The sequence below is a fragment of the Tachyglossus aculeatus genome, chromosome 19 (genome assembly GCF_015852505.1).
Source record: "Tachyglossus aculeatus isolate mTacAcu1 chromosome 19, mTacAcu1.pri, whole genome shotgun sequence".
NCBI classification, from domain to species: Eukaryota; Metazoa; Chordata; class Mammalia; order Monotremata; family Tachyglossidae; genus Tachyglossus; species Tachyglossus aculeatus.
Window position 1 is genome coordinate 34589223 of NC_052084.1, and position 17144 is coordinate 34606366.

Here is a 17144-nt window from a genome sequence, read left to right on the forward strand (position 1 = left end):
TGCCCTTTCTTCTCCAAAGCCCCCTATATGATTAGTTTATGCTTACTTAGGGACCTAGTTAACAAAGTATGGTAGTGGCTTCTGGTTTCTGGAGAATTTTTGTACAGGTATTTTAGAATCTTTCTATATTTCAATTTCATTTAAGTCAAAAGTGTTGTCATTTTCTTGTTAATTCCTGACTGCTCTTCACTCTGCTCAAACAGATCTTTGATTCCTTATTTTCTTCCACACTTTCTTTTCACATCATCTACTGGGGTCCAGTGCTTACTTTCAGAAAACCATCATCATCAATCGTATTTATTGAGCGCTTACTGTGTGCAGAGCACTGTACTAAGCGCTTGGGAAGTACAAGTTGGTAACATATAGAGACAGTCCCTACCCAGCAGTGGGCTCACAGTCTAAAAGGGGGAGACAGAGAACGAAACCAAACATACTAACAAAATAAAATAAATAGAATAGATATGTACAAGTAAAATAAATAAGTAAATAAATAGAGTAATAAATATGTACAAATTGTATACCCTGATAGTGCTCGATTTTTGTGGTGAGCAGTTACTCGTCCAGACCACAACGGGAACGATACACTACATTGCAGCTGATTTTGCCCAATATTATGCCACCAGGATGGGCTGGCACCAAACACTTTCTCATGAGTGTAGTCACTGATTGTGCCAAATCTTTGTGACTGGACCAAGACACTGTTAGACCTACTTATCTGTGAGACAGAGATCATCTTACTACAATTCAATAATAACAACTGCTGCATCTGTTGGCTGCTTAAAATGTGCCAATCCCTGTTCTAAGTTCTGGGGGAAATACAATGTAAGCAGAATTGCCACAGTTCTTGTCCTGTATGGCTTAAAAGCACTACATTGGCTCTCACCTTCATTTTTTACCTTGCTGATCTCCTATGACCCAACCCATGCATTTAGCCTTTCTAACACCTTAGCAAGCAGTGTGGCTCAGTGGAAAGAGCCCGGGCTTTGAAGTCAGAGGTCACGGGTTCAAATCCCAGCTCCACCAATTGTCAGCTGTGTGACTTTGGGCAAGTCACTCAACTTCTCTGGGCCTCAGTTCCCTCATCTGTTAAATGGGGATTAAGACCGCGAGCCCCCCACGGGACAACCTGATCACCTTGTAACCACCCCAGCACTTAGAACAGTGCTTTGCACATAGTAAGTGCTTAATAAATGCCATTATTATTATTATTATTATTATTATATCCATCTTTAGTATATTTTGATGTCTGCATCCTCCTCTAGTTCGTGAGCTCCTTTTGGGCAACAATAGTCTATCCTACTTTTATGTACTTTATGTACTGTAGTCAATCTTATTCATTGAGCGCTTACTGTGTGCAGAGCAGTCTTGTCTTATACTGTCGAGTCATCTCCGACCTATAGCAACGCCATGGACACATCTCTTTCAAAACACCCCAAATCCATCTGCAATCATTCCGGTAGGTATCCACAGAGTTTTCTTGGTAAAAATATGGAAGCGGTTTACCATTGCCTCTTTCCATGCAGTAAACTTGAGTATACACCCTTCAATCTCTCCCATGCCACTGCTTCCCAGCACAGGTGGGCTTAGACTTGTAGCAGATTGCTGTACACTCACTAGCCACTGCCCAAGCTAGGAATGGAATGGGTAATAATAATAATAATAATGATAGCATTTATTAAGCGCTTACTATGTGCAAAGCGCTGTTCTAAGCACTGGGCAGGTTACAAGGTGATCAGGTTGTCCCACGTGGGGCTCACAGTCTAAATCTCCATTTTACAGATGAGGTAACTGAGGCACAGAGAAGTGAAGTGACTTGCCCAAAGTCACACAGCTGACAATTGGTGGAACTGGGATTTAAACCCATGACCTCTGACTCCAAAGCCCGAGCTCTTTCCACTGAACCATGCCTCACAAAGCACAGTGCAATACATAAATACCATTGATTTCTTTATTAAGTAGGAGGGAGAACAAAGAATTAATCTCTACTTAACAGATGAGGAAACTGAGGCTCAGGGAAAATAACTTCCCCGAGGTCACCCAGCCGGCAAGTGGCAGAGCCAGGAGTAGAAATAATACCCTCTGACTCTGAAGTGCCTAATGCTGCTTCTCTGAAATAGAAGTAAAAGAGCCCTTCCCCAATTCAGGCTTTCAAGAGGAGTAAAAGAGAGGAGAACGTTGATAAGAAAAGAAAAATGAATGAGAAATGAGAGAGTCAGAAACAACAGTTAGAAATCTAACTTGGGAAGTTTAAAGTATGTGATTTCAGGGCATTGAGGACAAGAGAGCAGACTAGTAAGAGAAAGGTAATGGGGAGCCTTAATCCTAGTGAGAAACAGATGAGACAGACTGAGGAGTCAGGAGCGAACCAGAGAAACACATGAAACCTGCCTATATTTTGGGCATGTATGTGTGTGAACTGCCCATCCTCTTTCATTTAGAAACCTTTAGGCCTGGCTAACATCAGGAAAAATGGTTTTATCAAAACTGAAAGCAGTCTGATATAATGGGGTGAAGGTCAAAACAGTTCAAATAAAATTCCAAATTGAATATTGCCCTCTTGATTAGCTGCACTCTTTGAAAATAGTTTAACCCTAACAGAATGTCTCATGGAATTCAAAAATCAGAAGCAAATGGCCTCAAAATTATGGCAAAAAAGGACAAATATATTTAAGGCAGGTTTTTCTTTCTGAAACTTGTCTGGTGTGGCAAATTAGGAAAACATGCGAATTTGAAGGATAATTATTAGTCATGACAAAGGGGAGGGAGAATTCTTATTGCATCAAAGAGGAAAAAGCAAAGAAAGAAGGCAGGAGGGTCTCCATTTTTGAAGAGCTATGAAAGAGCCTATGTGAGATATAATAATAGTGATAATTGTAGCATTTGTTAAGCACTTACTATGTGCCAAACACTGTACTAATACTAGGGTAGTTACAAGATGATAAGGCCACAGGGGCTTACAATCTAAAATGCAGGGACGGCAGGTATTTTCTCTCCACTTTACAAATGAGAAACTGAGGCAACAAGAAGTCCAGTGACTTACCCAAGTTTGCACAGCAGGTAAGTGGCAGAGACAATATTAGAATCCAGGACTTCTAGATCCATTCTCTTACCACTCAGCCATGCCACTTCTTGAATGTCTGAAATATCTACCTTCAAGAACCCTTTCTCTAGACCTTCATTAAACATAAGCTGCTGTTCTCCATCTGAACAAATAAAGTGAAAAAAGAATAGGAAATTGAGAGTTAGAAGACAGGAGTCAATCAATGATATTTACTGAGCGCTTAGTTTGTGCAGAGCACTGTACAAGTCTTGGGAGAGTACAATACACAGAGTTGGCAAACATGCTTCCTGACCACAACGAGCTTACAGTCTAGAGGAAAAGACAGAGCACTCAGAGTATCAAAATTTCAAGGATTATCTCTCTATTTTGTTTAACTTATTTTTCTTGTAATATTGCCCAGCATATTGGGACATTAGCATGATTAGGGGCAAAAAGAAGTCAGTCTAGGACTATCTTTCTGTTTTCATCTTCTTCCTACCTGCAAATTGTTTTGTGTGTCACTTCCATTGGATTGTAAGCTCCATGAAGGTAGTAGGGACCCTTTCTTTAACTATATTGTACTGTTCCAAGAGCTTAGTAGAGTGATCTGCATATAGCAGGGTACTGAGTAAATATGATTAATTGACTAAAACAATGTCAAAGAGTGTGCTCCAGCAGTAAGTCTAAATGGAATTAGATGAAGCCTGTTAAAGTTCCCATGGAAGTTAAATGTCCACTATCCTGGAACCAAGTGTTCTGAGCAGGATTGGTATAGGATAAGTAGATGTTGAGTCTAAGGTCTGGTGAACTTTTTGGCCTATCTATTCTATAACCTATATCTATTAGATTACATTAGGCTCTCAATGAATTAATCTTGTAGTCCTGGCCCAGAATAACACTTTAAAATGAGGTTGTATGCATAACAAGTGCATGTATTAGTGATGGCATTTGAGTCCCTGAGTGCAAGCATTTGGAAAGTACTACCTTGCTACAGACATTATTCATGTTATTGTCTGTCTCCCCATGAAGATGGTAAGCTCCTTGTGGGCAGGGGACATGTCTGCCAACTCTGTCATATTTTCCCAGGTGCTTAGTATAGTGTTCTGAAAATGGTAATTGCTCAGTGAATACCACTGATGCCCAAGAAATATTTCTTGCCCACAAGCAGTTTACAATCTCCATGCTTCATGAAAATGTCACCTAGATGATTTGGATTCTAAACAGTCTATTTGGGATTGATACTGCACTGAACTTGGGGAAAAAAAGGAAGAATGTTGATAACTTGGACTAACGTCCCATCCTCTTTTGACTTGAATACCTTAAAATCTTGGAATGGACTGATTTTGCTGATTCAACTGAACTCCCCAGTGTACTAAATGCCTTGCAATTGGAGCTCACCAGTTCATAGCAGAATTCAATACTCATTTCTGTTTTAAGAGCATTGTCCAGTGAATATGTCTACTTTATAAAAGGTAGATTAATGATTCATGCCTGAACTATACACAAATAAAATATTCATCTACTAACGTTAAACCAGACAGTCTGCATTACCAGGCCAAACCAGTAGCCTGTCTCACTGGTCTCTGACAGGGGTCAAAGCCAAAAGTTTCATAGGAGAGTGTAAAACCTTAATGATCTATATAATTGGGAAATTCATTTCAATGGAGGGAAACCTTTGCTGACATGAGCTGGAGAACAGTGATTCCATTAACAAAGGATTGATAGGTCTTGTAATTTTATCCAGAGTATAACTGCACATACTGTTCTTAATCAAAATACCTAATCATGTTTCTCAAAACATCTGACCTTCATCCTTTTGCTTTAATCTTATGTAGGTCAAACAATTTCTACAATTTTTTATATTATTATTTCAATAATATTAATGAAAATACTACTAATAATTTGTATTTGATAAAACGGATTTCAGGTATAAGTACATGGGAAAGGGAGTTGGATGTTTGCATTTATGGAATAATACCAATTACAGTATGACTGACAGTAGCTCAGAAAACTCGGAAACCAAGTGCCTTTTTACCAGTAATTCCTGAAAAAAATAACAGAGCACTTATTTACTATTATATGATGACGATGCTGATGATGAATCATAAGGTATGATGATTGAAGGAAAATTCTACCTGGTTTACACAAAGCATTGGGGAACAGGCTTTGACCAGACCGAGATGTAAGCAGGAAGACCATAGGGATTAGTGATTGAGAGTCCAGGTTACAGAGGAAGGTTACAGAGAAAGACAGAAAAAATGGAAAAAGGAGAGACAGGCAGAGAGAGGGAGCGAGAGAGAGAAAATAGAGAGAAAAAGGGAACCCTCGCTCTTTGGGAACCACACTTCTCTTTGCATAAGTGGCAGAGCACTCCTGTTGTAGAAACCAAAATGTCATGGGCTCCAACTAGGGAGGAAGAGGGGTCAATTCAGGGAGTGGAACTACTCCAACAGCAAATAACCTGGTGGGAAGGAGCAAGGCCTGGTGGTAAGAGCGCATGCTTTGGAGTCACAGGTCCTGGGTTCTAATCCTGACTCTGTGTGATCCTGGACAGGTCCCTTAACTTCTCTGTGCTCCAGTTTTCTCGTCTGCAAAACGGGAATTCAATACTGTTCTCCCTCCTATTTACTCTATAAATCCTATGTGGGATCATTCTGTGTCTACTCCGATGCCTAGTACAGTGCTTGTTATATAGTAAATGCTTAACAAATCCCATAATTACTGTCACTATTATTAGCCTTACTCCCCACACCTTCTTTTCCCTTCCCTACCAACTCTACTTAGACTAGAAGCAGCCTCATTCCTCAAGATTTTTACCTGGGGCATCAAATATCTTAAATCTTTTTTGCCAATTATTCCCAGCCACCTGTTCACAGACCCTTTTTTCACGTGGCCAGAACTTCAACAGTTCTCGTGTTGACACAAGTCACAATATTTTGGGCCCAGTTTTGATTCTCAGGTAAAGATCAGCCCAAATGGCTAGCCACATTACCAGCCCCTTTCAAAAGGCATACCAATAAATCTCTGAGCTGGTGATGAAGTATTGAATTTGTAGAAAATAACTATGACAAGTATTTATGTCCCTATCCTTGTCTTTCCTCAGCAACTGCCATTAAGGAGTAGTGTTTTTAATAGAAGAATTCCTCTCCATTAGAAATTGACTGGTTTGGAAAGAAGGCAGTCCATGTTATTGTCCTCACAGAGGGCTACTAAGGGATATGCGTTAATCTTTTTTTTCCGGGAAGGTCGCCTACATAGAACATCTCCTGGATATTTGTGATTCATTTTGGCACATCTGTAACAGCTGGAATCATATACCTAGAGCAAGTCTCTAATTCAAGATAGATTCATCTGACTGGAGTTTTATTACAAATGTTATCTATATTGAGGGAATAAATGAACTATACCACGTAGCTGACAGAGGGGAGAAATTCAAGGTTATACCACTCAACACACCTTCATTTTTTGGTTTTGTTTTGGGGTTTTTTATGGTTTTTCATGACAACTGTTTTCCAAAATGCTTGATAATCAAACACATGGCAGTGAACTATTTGCGGTTTACCCTGAAATACTTTGGTCAGCTCTGACATAGGGAATCAAGTGGTTATTCACAATCTATCCACAACTTTTATTTCTTTCTCTTAGTAATTCAAAGCAAAAGGATACATGTCTATCCTCAAACTAAGTAATTTCATTTGCAGCTGTACCATGTAGGAGATGAATAAATATCAGCACCTTGATGTAGATCTAGCTATCACAGGTTTGTTTTCCTGCAAGGTTTTAATTTTGTAACTCCAATTCTGAATTCTGAATGTTAATTTTGAGTCATCAAATCTTTTTTATTTGGATTTCTTCCTATCTTACATTAAAAGTAATGAGTTTGTTAGCACACTGGTCACTCCTGTGTGAAATGCACAAAATTGGCCAGGAGGAAAGCATACTGTCAGCCCATTCAAATACGTGTGTTCATGTATTTTGTACCTCTTTTAATTTTCAGTAATTACCCAGTAGACCTTAACAACTTCAAGGCCACTTCAGTCTATCATCTAAATGTGTATGCTGGTAGAAGAACTAATTTTGACAACATAGATTATTTACCCATTAGACTGTAAAAGTGCAGCTACAGCTGTTACACTTAAATTGTGAAAAGCCACATTTTGGCACTTTTTAATAAAAAAACCTTTTGACCCAGTACGCTGCACAGGCTTTTTTTGTGTGTGTTTTCATAGGAAAATATTGACACAATTCTCATTTGAGCAGTGTGAAGGCTTACAATATGCTAACAATAATAATCAGCAATCTGTTCTCTGCTTCACTGGGAAAGAATTCACTAGAGAAACTAGTGCCTCATTTTTCTCCTGCCTCCATGTAGAGAACGTTTTGAAAGGAATAATTCAAGTGGGTCTTGAAAAATAACAATATCCCTTCTGAGAAAAACAGGTGCATAACTGTCTTGGTGATATCAAATCAAGCCTTCTAATATTCAATTTTTTAAGAGACGTTAATAAGAGCATTCAAAAGAGACTTGAACTCACCAGCTAGTTAAATAAAGCTAAATCACATGGAAAAAAATAATTGGCATTATCAAAAAGTATGCAATGGATACCCATGGAGTGCAGAATAAATTTGGAGTTCTTAATGTAGAGGCACAGTTCATATCCTCAAGGCGTTTACAATCTACTGTATTACTGACTTATGTTGACTTAGGTAAAAGCAGTTATAAACACATAATGCACATATTAATGAGTATACTTATACATTTTGATAGTCTTACCACATTAATAGAACCAACTTTCCCATTTTAAGTAGAAATAACATATTTCCAAATGAATCTTTCTTTGTAATACCCATATACACTTTTAAACTGTGAGCCCACTGTTGGGTAGGGACTGTCTCTATATGTTGCCAATTTGTACTTCCCAAGCACTTAGTACAGTGCTCTGCACATAGTAAGTGCTCAATAAATACGATTGATGATGATGATGATGATATACACATCTTATTCATATGAGTAGTTTCTCCACATTAACCTGTATTAATCACAGACAAGCATATAACAAATACAAGCCTATCTGAAAATGATCCATATCCTGAAATATCTTACCCTTTTGTGAATAAGGGAATTTGGAAGTTAGCTCTCACAAAGGAATGCACAGTCAAGAAGGCTGAGCACTTCGAGGGCAGAGAATGATTCATCCTTCTGTTTTTATCACCCAAGAGCTTAGTACAGTGCACTGAATAAATGCTCAATAAATGCAATTATTATTCAGAGTTCCGTAATGATGACAGTATTTGTTAAGCACTTACTGTATGCCAGGCACTGTTCTAAGCACTAGGTTGGACACAAGCAAATCGGGTTGGGCGCAGGTCCCCCGTGGGGCTCACGGTCTCAATCCCCATTTTACGGAAGAGGTAACTGAGGTACAGAGAAGTGAAGTGACTTGCCCAAGGTCATACCACAGACAAGTGGTGGAGCTGGGATTAGAACCCATGACCTCTGACTCTCAGGCCTGTGTTCTATCCACTATACCATGCAGCTCCTCTTAACAGTGATAGGAAGGAGAAATTTCAACCTCTAGACTTGACCCACATATGAAGATAGCTTAGTTGTTACTTTGCTGCCATGTCTGGAATCTGTGCTTTCCTGTGTATACCCATCCTCAACACTTTCATATTTCTCCTCACCTAGACTGTAAACTCATTGTAGAGCGAGACAATGCTTGCCAACTGACTTGTCCCGTACTCCCCCAAACGCTTAATACAGTGTTCTGCATATAGTAAGTGCTCAATAAATACAATTGACGATGATGATGATTCAGTTGCACATTCAAGTAATCAGCAACTTTGTAAATAAATATACTTTATGCCCATCTTCTTCCACAGGAGTGTGAACTCCTTCGGGGTAGAGAACCATCACTTCTTTGTTTTAAAATGCCCAATGAATTTAGTACAATGCATTGCGATATTTGAGATGCTGACCTACATTCAGAAGCTACATTCTATCCTGTAAATATCTCCTGACATCTCAGCTGAGTTAATAATGAAGTATGAAGATGTCCATAATGAGTCACTCCTTGATTTCTAACACAGATCACTAGCTCCTTGAGGGTAGGGATCATGCCTAATTACTCTAGTGAACTCTCCAAGCCTGTAGTACAGTGCTCTGTACAGAGTAAACACTCAAGAAATACTACTGATTGTGCATTTTCAGCCCATACATCTTCCCCTTATACAGCTACAGTAAGAAATCCTGTACCAGGTATGAGTGAAACGGTAACAGCCGTTATGTTTGGAATCATATCTTATGCAACATGCAAATATGTAGGAAGCATATTTTTTGATCAAATACATAGTCAGTAGTCTATCAATTAATGGTAGTTTTTGAGCGCTTACTGTATGCAGAGAACACTATATTAAGAACTTGGGAATATACAACAGACTTGGTAGACATGCTCCCTGCCCACAAGGAGCTTTCAGTCTAGATGGGGAGAAAGACATGAAAATAAATTTCAGATATGTGTCACGGGGTTGAGAGCAGACCGACCCCAGGATAATTTTAAAACTCCAGCTACTGGAATTCCACACATGTTACTCACCAGCTAATTTCAACTCTCCCCTTCACAATCATCTTGGAAGCTAGGAGTGTTTTTCTCCAATAAGCTGGCACCTGAGGGCTGAGTTTTCCTGATTTAATTCCACAGAGGGCTTCTTCAAAATGGCATATACTGCCTTCTGCTTATTATATTGGTTTTTTTTTTTTAATTTGAAACATCTACCATGTAGTAGCTAAAATTATTCTTTCATTCTTAGTTTCTTCTCTTTGGGGCATGAAAAAAAGTACCATTCTTGGATCGACTGACTGAATGGTTGAAGACAAATATCCCACACCATCTCTTGCACAGATCTGATGCATTGACAATAAGGGCATTTGGAAATCAGTGCAATACTCTGTGAATGAGTGAACTGAGGACCCAACAACCTGTTAAAGCTTATTGACTTTAAGATTGCCCATCTGCGAAATGAATATCCACCTGAAACAGTTACCATACTGTATTGGTCCTACTTCTCTGCATGCTTAAGCTTTCTAAATTTATATCTTCACAAAGAAAACACATTAAACTCTTAGCTTTTTATCCTCAAGCTTCTTAATCTTTAATCGCATCTAGAATCAGGGCCTTAATCCAGTTTAGTAGTTACAAGAATCCTAAGGATATAACTGAAAGATTATAGGGCAGGGGAAGACACTACACTTGTAGAAAAACCTAATCAGAGGAAATTCTTCATTAAATAAGACAGATGGTAGTGAATGTTGAAAACCAGAAGGAAATCAATAAGATTCAAATCTTGACCATATCACTTAACCAGACCTGTTCGCCATAATGTGTTGTGGCTAGCAAAAAATGTACCTGGGATTTTAAAAGAAAACATTAATTATCCTCTTCCAAGGTGACTGACCTAAATCTAACTTCATCGTATGCACTTAACCGGAGTCTAAATGTTCTACCTTGCCAAGAGGCACATTAAAATGGGTCAAAAAGCATTTTGTTACATTGCTTAATGTTTTCAAACTGTATTTTTTATAAAGACCTATGCTTCATAATATTGGTATTATGAAATATTAACAAAATACAGGAAAGAAGTGAATTGGACTAGATCGTAAGAGAAGCAAAGAACATAAAAATCTGCTATTTCCAGGGAGCAGTTTCATGTAATTCTTTTGTTTGATTTAATTCACTACCAAATACAGAGGAGTTAGTGCCTTCCCGAGGGTGGGTCCTATTTCATATCATCATTTTGGTAAAAATGCTTTAGTGAATTGAGTTATGTGGAAAAGATTTCCCCTAATAACCCTAGAGACTGGAGCCCTCGGTTTATTTAAGAAAAGACAGAGGTAGCCTGTGAACTTTCTCACCCAGCTGGTGTTATTTTTTTTTATTTTATCCTAACCTCCATAAATAGGAGTGATCTATATAGCCGTTTTTCATTTTTGATGATGATATTCCTGCTGAGTCTGTAGTCATCCATCAATGATGTTTATTCAGTGCTTACTGTATGCAGAATACTGTATTACAAGTTTGGGAAAGTATTACAGTACTTTAGGCAGAGATAGGCACGAGAATAAATTACAGGTGTCAGGAAGAAGGAAAAGGTGATGTGCTAGATGAGCTAGGTAGGAAGAAAAAGAACATGGAATCAGTGACATTTATTGAGCAGAGTACTGTATTAAGTGCTTGGAAGAGTCCAAAACAGTAAGGTAAGTAGACACGATCACTACCTTCAAGGAGTTTACAGTCTAGAGGAGGAGGAAAATTGATATGTCGATAAATAGTAGAGTGTCTAAGTCAATATATATAGAAATGACTTGGGATCCCTGTGTATCCCATGAATTTGTCCCAAGACTTCCTTGGATGACAGAAATAAATTCCAGTGTTTTCTAAGTGAGGGACATTACAATAGTTTTTCGTATAATTGCATTTTTATCAGTAGGCTATGACTAACTTCCTCTAAACTGTAAGCTCTTTGTGGGCAGGCAACATGTCTACCTACTTTGTTATGCTGAACTATCCCAAGTACTTAGTACAGCACACTGCACACAACTAATTACAATTAGTTAATGGTATTTACTAGGCATTTACTATATGCCAGGCAGTGAACTAAGGACTAGGTAGATACGAGTTAATCAGGTCAGACACAATCTGTGTTTCCCACAAGGGGCTCACCGTCTTAATCCCCATTTTACAAACGAGGTAACTGAGGTATAGAGACGTAAAGTCACTTGCCCAAGGCCACACACTTGATAAATGGCGGAGCAAGGGTTGGAACCCAGGTTCACTGACTCCAAGGACCATACTCTTTCCACTAGGCCTGCTGATTGATTGATGAATAGAACATTATAATCAGAGGGCTAATAATGGTTACTCGCGCCTACCTAAATTTATTTTAGTGTCTGTCAGATCACAAGCTTCTTAGGAGCAGGGCGTATGTCTACCTACCCTAGTGTACTATACTCTCCCAAGCACTTAACAATGTTCTGCACACAGTAAACACTCAATGAATACCACTGATTAATTAATTCCATTCAGAATAATGACCCCTGTTCCTGATCCTTAAAATTGTGAGCGATTTCGGAGCCCTCTTATTCCTCCTGCTTTGACTGGAGTTTTCTATGGACATTATTTCCAGTATTTTAAGTAACTAAACCATTATTGTATGTGCTTGAATTGATTTCTGCTTAATTTCTGAGAGGTTTCTGGTATGGCAGTGTCTTAAGTTCTTTTATGTTACAGCACTGACTGTAATTCAGCTTTCTTTATGTTTCAGCCGGTCTTATTTGAGGGAGGATTTTCATTATTTATAGAAGCTGGCTCTCTTTCCACCCCCAAGCTGGATACATTTTCAATGCACGGGTATATTTGACAGAAAGACAGCTTGAACCACCCTCTTTCCCCCTCCAGCCCCACCCAAAGGAAGAAATTTTAGAGACACGTTAACTCTTTCAGACACTGAAAGTACCTTCTAACATACAGGTAAATTAACTAGGATTTGAGAGACCTTGAAAAAAATTGTTCAGTGTATTCTTCTCTCCCCCGGGTCCACTTTTAATAAAAATGTGAATTTCAGTGATATTCAAAGATCGCTAAAAAGATCAACAATGTAATGACTCATTCTGCCCTCTCCCTACTAATTTGGTTTTGGGGGTGAAAGGTTGTTTCATTCCCCCTCCCATTAAACTGGCTGCCTGTCAGTCATGCCTTTCCGCCTTCTTTGAAGCTGCAAATTAGGGGCTAATGGGGTTTCTCTTTGAGCCCCTCTGATGACCTAAATGTAGATGATTTCTCTTCCCGGTTGAAGTGTTACCTTTTCCCTTAACCCCTATTGAGGATAGGCTTTCCTAGCAACCAGAAAATGTCAGGAGGAGCCTAAGAAACATATAAGTGGTTGTTGTTATGCTTATCATCATTACGAGCACTTGTCTAGGTCTTTTCATCTTCAAAGTGCTTTGTGAACATTAATAATCTCTTTTCTTTTTCCCAAAGACTGATAGATCTTTAACTCCATGTGACCTTCACATTTTTATAAAGTGTGGTCATTGACGACAACTACCCTTTCAGAGTCCGTCTTATCTGGTGGTAAGCGGGAACATGTGCCCGGAGGTTCAAAATTAATAAGAACTTAAAATGTTTTAGAAGTCCAGGGCTCCACTGCCTCACATCTTGCTTTACTCACTGCTCTGATCTCTTTCGCTGCAATTCTTTGCATCAACCCAACCCTCACATGCCGTGGCAACATGCAGGGTTTTGTAACTAAATCTCTGACCTTTCCGTTCCTCTCCAGATTTCTCATTCCCTCAACTGAGCAGAAAAAGTTCCCACCCACACACGCACACACATACATTGGGGAAATGGGATAAGATAATTGGGCAAGTGAAATTCCAAGTGACTCAGTGCCAGGAAAACAATCTGTTAGGGCAATGGACCCCAGAGGCTTGATCTCTTAAAGGGCCAGCTGTTTGGGTTTTTTTGGATTTTTTAAAATATCTCTTAACCCCTCTGTACCAGGCAGTGTCCTAAATTCTGGGGTAGATACAAGCAAATGAGGTTGGACACGGTCCATTTCCCCCAGTCCATTTAATCTCCATTTTGGAAATGAGGGAACTGAGGCCCAGAGAAGTTGCGACTTGCCCAAGGTCACACAGCAAACAAGTGGCAGAGCTTGGAGTAGAACCCTAGTCTTTCTGACTCCCATTCCTGGGCTCTATCCACTAGGACATGTTGCTCCTTGGTCAGCTTCTTTCTCCCAAGAGGAGTTAGTTAGCAGAGTGAATTACTCTTGGCTACTCTGGATACCATAACAAAGATTATATTTCTAAGAGTAAATACGCATTTAGAAAAGCCAACACAAGAGATACTACACGAGGGAAGGTGAGATACTCAGAGTGAAGTTTAATCGATCAATCATATTTATGGAGCATTTATTCTGTACAAAAAACATACTAAGCGCTTGGGAGAGTATGACAGAGTTGCAGACATTCATTCATTCATTCATTCAATTGTATTTATTGAGTGCTTACTGTGTGCAGAGCACTGTACTAAGCGCTTGGGAAGTACAAGTTGGCAACATATAGAGACGGTCCCTACCCAACAGACATGATCTCTGTTCTCAAGGAATTCCTAGTTTAGCTGGGGATACAAACAGTAAAATAAATTGCAAGTAGGGGGAAGCAATAGAATTTAAAGATCGGGAGGGTATTTCTTGTCACGGACAAAAAACTGATGAGCTGCATTTGGGGGGAAAATAAACAGGCTAATTATTTGGACCTTTCAATTGTTTCCCTGAGCCTTTGAAACACATGGAAAAGCTTGACACTAGCACTGGTGGATTGTAAGGTGTTGGAGCCCTGGCAAGGAGACTCATTTAGAGCCCCTGAAAGACTTAACTTTAAAGAACTACAAGTAAATTAGACTCTTTCCATTGTGGTTTCCCTTTGTTTTAATGTCTAAGAAAAGAACAAGGTTTTTAGTTGCTTGGATTAGACGTTGTATGATATCCTAGCGTTTACCCTTCTCTCCATTTAGATGAGAGAGGAAGGTTCCTCCCCATATCCTGAAGCATACTTTGAACATAATAATAATCGTGATGGTACTTTTTAAGCCCTTATTTTGTGCCAAGTACTGTGTAAAGCACTAGGGTAGCTGAAAATGAGCAGATTGGGAAAAGTCCCTATATCAAACAGGGCTCACAGTTGGAGAAGGGTCCCCATTTTACAGATGAGGAAATAGAGGCACAAATAAGTTCAATGAGCTGCCCATAGTCACAATACATATACTGATAATAATAATAATAATGGTATTTGTTAAGCACTTACTACGTGTCAAGCACTGTTCTAAGCACTAGGGTAGATACAAGGTAATCAGGTTGTCCCATGTGGGGCTCGCAGTCTTAATCCCCATTTTACAGACGAGGTAACTGAGGCACAGAGAAGTTAAGGGACTTGCCCAGAGTCACACAGCTGATAAGTGGCAAAGCCGGGATTAGAACCCATGACCTCTGACTCCCAAGCCCGTGCTCTTTCCACTAAGCCACGCCGCTTCTCTTGGGTCTGTCTCCCCGATTCTAGACTGTGAGCCTGTTGTGGGCAGGGATTGTCTCTGTTGCTGAATTGTACTTTCCAAGCGCTTAGTACAGTGCTCTGTACTCAGTAAGAACTCAATAAATATTCATTAAATGAATGAAAAGTGGCAGAGCTGGGACGAGAACCCAGGTCCTCTAACTCCCAGCCTTATGTTCTTTCCACTAGAACATGGTGTTGGGCTAGTCACTCTGGAAAGAGGAAGGGGACTCAAGAAGTTTGCTGTGTGACCTTGGATAACTCACTTCACCTCTCTGTGCCTCAATGGAGATTCAGTGGGGATTCAAAACCCTCCTTCTTTAACTGTGAGCCTCATGTGCGACAGGAATTGTGCTTTATTGTATCTCTCAGGGCTTAGTTCAGTCAATCAGTGCTTTTTATTGAGTGCTTACGGTATGCGGAAATACTAAGCTCTTGGGAGAGTACAATACAACAGAGTTGGTAGTCAATTCCCTGCTTACAACAAGCTTAGAGTCTAGATAGTAAGCTCCTGAATGCCGTTATTATCATTGTTGTTATTATTACTATTATTTTGTTGCTATTGCTATTATCAACCACATTACAGTTCCCCAACAGAAAGTTGGTTCTCCATTACATGTGCAGAACACCTCTACTAAAATTTTGAGAGTTTAATAGTAGACATAATCCCAGCCCTTGTACAATCTAGAGTGGAACACAAAAACTAAAATAAATTGCAGTTAGAAGGAAGTGATGTGTTAAGTGATATTTATATGAGTGCTGGTAAAGAACAGGCCTGGGAATCAGAAGGACCTGGTTTCTAATCTCAACTCTGCCACTTGTTTGCTGTGTGACCTCGGGCATGTCACTTCACTTCTCTGTGCCCCAGTTACCACATCTGTAAAATGAGGATTAAGATTGTGAGCCCCAGTGTGGGACAGGAACATAGCCAAGGCAGAGAATGTACCTATTACATAGTTATATTGCACTTTTCCAAGGGCTTAGTACAGTGCTCTGCACATAGGAAGTGCTCAATAAACATGATTGACTGACTGACTGACTGATTATCCTAGAGAAGCAGCATGTGCTAGTGGATAGACCATCCGCCTGGGAGTCAAAAGAACCTGGAATCTAATCCCAGCTCTGCCCCTTGTCTGCTGTGTGACCTTGGGCAAGTCAATTAACCTCTCTGTATCTGTTACTTCATCTGCAAAATGGGGATTAAGTCTGTAAACCCCATGTGAGACATGGACTATGTCCAACCTGATTACCTTATATCTACCCCAGTGCTTAGAACAGTGCCTGGCACATAGGAAGCATTTAACAAATACCATAAAGAAGAGCTTAGGTAGTGTTGAAGTGGCAGCAAAGGGGAAAATAAAGTGGAGAGATTAGAGATGAATCAGGGAAGGCCTCTTGGAGGAGGTATGCTCTTGGAAGGTCTTGGAAAAATGAGAAGAGCTTGAGCCTGTCCTTTGTTAAGGGAGGGGAGGCTGTGAGTAAGAGCTGAGCAGTGAAATCCAAGAGTAAAGATTTGTTAGTAGGTAAATCAGTCTTGCACCTTACCTTTGTCTCTTGTCCAAAGTCCCACAACACCACTGCTAATTTAGAAAGTCTGATTCAATCAATACACAGATTACAGGGATCATATCTACCAGCTCTGTTTTACTGTACTTTCCCAAGCACTGAGTCCAATACTCAGCACACAGTAAGTGCTCAGTAAATACTACTGATTGAATCTAGTCAATAATATTGCTGAGCCCATATAAAGGGTGAAACATTGGCCCTCAACAACTGGGAGAGAGCAACAGAAGGAAAACATACATCCCCTTCCTTCTAGAGGTTTATAGACTCACGGGAGAGACAGATAAAATGTAATGAAATCGATCAATCATGGGCATTTGAGCACTTATTGTATGCAGAGTATTCTACTAAGTGTACTACATAGTACCAGGATCTAAGTACTAACATCCTTCTAGACTGTGAGCCCGCTGTTGGGTAGGGACTGTCTCTATA